The sequence below is a fragment of the Echinops telfairi genome, unplaced genomic scaffold (genome assembly GCF_000313985.2).
Source record: "Echinops telfairi isolate 266 unplaced genomic scaffold, ASM31398v2 ScPeMD7_7424;HRSCAF=8462, whole genome shotgun sequence".
Lineage (NCBI taxonomy): Eukaryota > Metazoa > Chordata > Mammalia > Afrosoricida > Tenrecidae > Echinops > Echinops telfairi.
The window spans coordinates 30,045,779-30,049,936 of record NW_022111324.1 but is presented as its reverse complement, the minus strand read 5'-3'; positions in this window follow the sequence as shown (position 1 = coordinate 30,049,936).

The window sequence follows — 4,158 nt, the reverse complement described above, 5'->3', positions numbered from 1 at the left end:
GTGAGCATTGTGTGTGAATCTAACCAAGTCAAAAGACATGACAACTTCATGCTTTTCTGCATTTATCATGATGGAGATAAATTGGTGCAGTTGTGAGGATTTTGGTCTCCTTTACAATGAGTGTAATCCGTACTGAAGGTATACAATCTTTGATCTTCTTTAGCAAGGGCTTTAAGACCTCCTCGTTTTTCAGCAAGCAAGGTCATGTCATCTGCATAAAGCAGGTTGTTACCAAGCCTTCCACCCATCCTGATGCTTCATTCTTCTTCATATAATCCAGCTTCTCTGCTTATTTGTTCAACATACAGATTGGATAAGTATCGTGAGAGAATACAACCTTGCTGTACACCTTTCCTGATTTTAAATCACATAGTATTTCCTTGTTCTCTTCCCGCAACTGCCTCTTGATTCAGGTACAAGTTCCACACGAGCACAATAAAGTCTTCTGGAATTCCCATTCTTCTCAAGACTATCCATAGATTGTTTTGCAATGACACAGTCAAATGTCTTGGCCTTGTCAATAAAATACAAGTAACCATGTTTCTGATATTCTGTGTTTACAGTGAAGATTGTTTCTAGCATCGCCAATAATATCCTTTGTTCCAGGTCTTCTTCTGAATCTTGACGGAAGCATCAGGTATCTCCCTGACAATGCACTGCTGAAACTATTGTTGTATAAAGCTCAGGGAAATTTTACCTTCATGCGATATCAATGATATTGTTCTATAATTTGAGCATTATTTTGGAATGGTTTCAAATTTGGATCTCTTCCAATCAGTTGGCCAAGTAGCTGTCTTTCAGATTTCTAACCATACAGGAGTAAGTGCTTCCAGTAAGCTTCCAGCTTCGTAAGCTTGTTGAAACATTTCCATTTATATTCCATCAGTTATCAGATGCTTGTTTTGGGCTAATGCTTTCAGTGCAGCTAGAACTTCTTCCTTCAGCACCACTGGTTCTTGCCCATATGCTACCTGAAATGGTGAAATGCCCACTAGCTGTTTTTAGTAGAATGAATCTGTGCATTATTTCCAGTTTACTGATGCTTCCTGCATCAATCAATATTTTTCCCAAATAATTCTTCAATATTGCATCTATAGGCTTGAATTTTATTCTTCCGCTATTTCAGTTTAAGATATACTAAGCATGCTCTTCCTTTTAAGTTTTTTAACTCTAGGGCTGTAAACATTTCATTTTAATATTTGACTTATGCTTCTCAAGCTTCCCTTTGAAACAGTCTATTCAGTTCTTTGACTTCACTATTTATTTGTTGTGCCTTAGATACTCTATGATCAAGAACAAATTTCAGAGTCTCCTCTGACATCCACTTTGATCTTTTCTTTCGTTCTTTTATTTGATGACCTTTTACTTTATTTATAAATTGTATTCTTGATGTTCTTCCACAGCTCATCAGATCTTTTGTAATTACTGTTCAATGTAGCAAATCTGTTTTTATGATGTTCTTGAAATTCAGGTGGAATAGGGTCAAGCATGAATTTTGGCACTTATAGGGTTATTTTAATTTTCTTTAACCAGTTGCATAATCTGTCAACTTAAGAAGGGGTGTAGACTAGCCTGTCAATCAGATCACGGCTTTATGACCTCATTTGGAGGTGCAAAGGAGATTAAATAGCTCACTGGAGGCTGGACACTGATACTCTCAGCTTGTCTCTCTGTGAGACATTTCTGTTGACAAGCTACATGGATCCATGTTGCTAGAGCCTGAGCCCTGGACCTGGAGGAGCCACATGAAGACCCACAGCAATTCTAAGATGCATCCACCACCACTGGATCTGCAAGACTTTCCACCCACTGGCCTGTGATGTTCCCACATTCAGCGCCATTGCATGTGTTGGGTGAGTCTGAAGAGGAATTTATAGATTGGTGTATTAGTTTGGGTAGACTAGAAAAACAAATTCATGAACATTCATGTGTGTATAAGAAAGAGGTTTATAATCAAGAGCAATTGAATATTGATAAAACATCCTAGCCCAGTCCAGATCAAGTCCTCAAGTCTGATACTAGCCCATATGTCCAATACCAATCCCTAAAGTCCTCTTCAGACTCACACAACACATGCAATGATACCAAATGCAGGAAGATCAAAGGCCAGTGGATGGGAAATCATATGGATCCAGTGGTGTTGTAAGCATCTCAGTGCTTGCAGGGGTCTCCATGTGGTTCCTTCAACTCCAAAACTCTGACCTGTTTCAGGGTAGCTTCATCTGGTTTTTCTCATAAATGTCTCGCAGGGACTGAGCCAAGAGAAAGAGTGTCTCCTGCCTCCAAGGAGGAAATACCAGAGTTCCCATAATTCTCTGAAGAAGACCTTGCTCACACAGAGGCCTCATTGGCTATGACCCGATTGACAAACTAGACTCCACCCCTTCACTCAATCCTTTCAAGTCCCAAGTTGACACCAGATTATGAAACTACCACAGTTGGTATCGGACATATGGACTTGATCTAGACTGGGCTGGGATCATTTCTTAATATACAATCACTCTTTTATCTAAAGTTATTTCTTTTACACCTATGAGGGTCTCTAGATTTCTTTCTCTAGTCAGTCAAGGGTAATACATTAAGGTACCTTGGGAGTGTAGTAGTAGATAAACAAATCATAAAGATGGAGAGTGGATGCTTGTTTGACCTCTGCCTCATGGTAGTTCATTTTCATTGGCTAACCAGAGGTTAGATATGTCCATGCAGTTTCCTGGGTTGTTTTCTGTACAGAATATGGGAATTTTAAGTTTTGATTCCTAGAAATTGTCTTTGGTTAATTCTGTCTGAAATGGTGAAAATGATTGTGATAAATATGAATCTGGAGCTCAGGTAGTAAAATCGCCTCTTGAAAATCTTTGAGATCATGCTGCTTAGTGAAAATGGCTACTGAGGTCAAAATGATAAGAGTTGCATGAGCCCCTAATAAAATGACTTTTAAAAATTGCTAATGTTTAGAATTTAGAATTTTCTAAGTATGAATCTTAGAATATTAGTTGTCCAAACTGAAATGGAAAGCATAAATATTCATAACCTAGATATTAGCTGAAATGGACTGGCGTTTGCCATTTTGAATCAGAAAATCATGATTTGATTTAATACGCCAGGAATAACATAATATAATCAATAGCAATGATGTGGTGTTCATTTTCAAAAAGGACATTCACATTACAGAATCATCCTTGAAGTACAACACACTGTGATATAATTGTATCTATTTGCCTTCAAGGAAATCCATCAATACCACTATTATTCAAAGTTATGCACCAGCCACAAAAGCTAGTGATCATGAAATTGAAAAATTCTAACAATAACTGTGGTAAGAAATTGATCAAACATGCAATCAAGATGAAATGGTAATTATTGGTTATTGGAATGCAAAAACTTAGAAACAAAGAGAAAGGGACAGTAGTTGGAAAAGATGGACTTGGTGAAAGAAAGGAAGCTGGCGCTCTCGTGATAGAATTTTGCAATGCCTTGTTCATAGCAAATGCCCTTTTTCAACAAAACAAAAGGCTCCTACACACATGGCCTTCCCCAGATGAAATATGCAGAATTCAAATGGACTGTATCTGTGGGAAGAGATTATGGAAAAGCACAATATCAGCAGTTGAATTCAGCCCAGGGACCAACTGTGGATCAGACCATCAGCTGCTCATATAAGTTTTGGTTAAAATTAAAGAAAATTCAAACACATCCAAAAGAGCCAAACTCTTGAGTCTATCACCCTGAATTTCAAGAACATCTCAAAAGCAGATTTAATGCATTGAACACTAATGACAGAAATCTGATCAGCTGTTAGAATATAAAAACATCATTGATGAAGAAAGTAAAAGAGCATTTAAAAAATAGTGTGTTCGTCCGGGTTGCCTATAGAAACAAATTCATAGACACCCATATATGTATAAGAAAAAGCTCTATATAAAAGAGCAATTGTATATTGAGAAAACACACCAGCCCTGTCCAGAGCAAGTCCATAAGTCTGATATTAGACCATATGTCCGATACCAATCTATAAATTTCTCTTCAGACTCACAAAACATGCAATGATGCCAAATGTAGGAAGATCACAGGCCAGTGGATGAAAAATATAGTGGATCCAGTGGCAGTGGAAGCATCTTATCACTGTCAGGAGTCTCCACATGGTTCCTCCATCTCCAG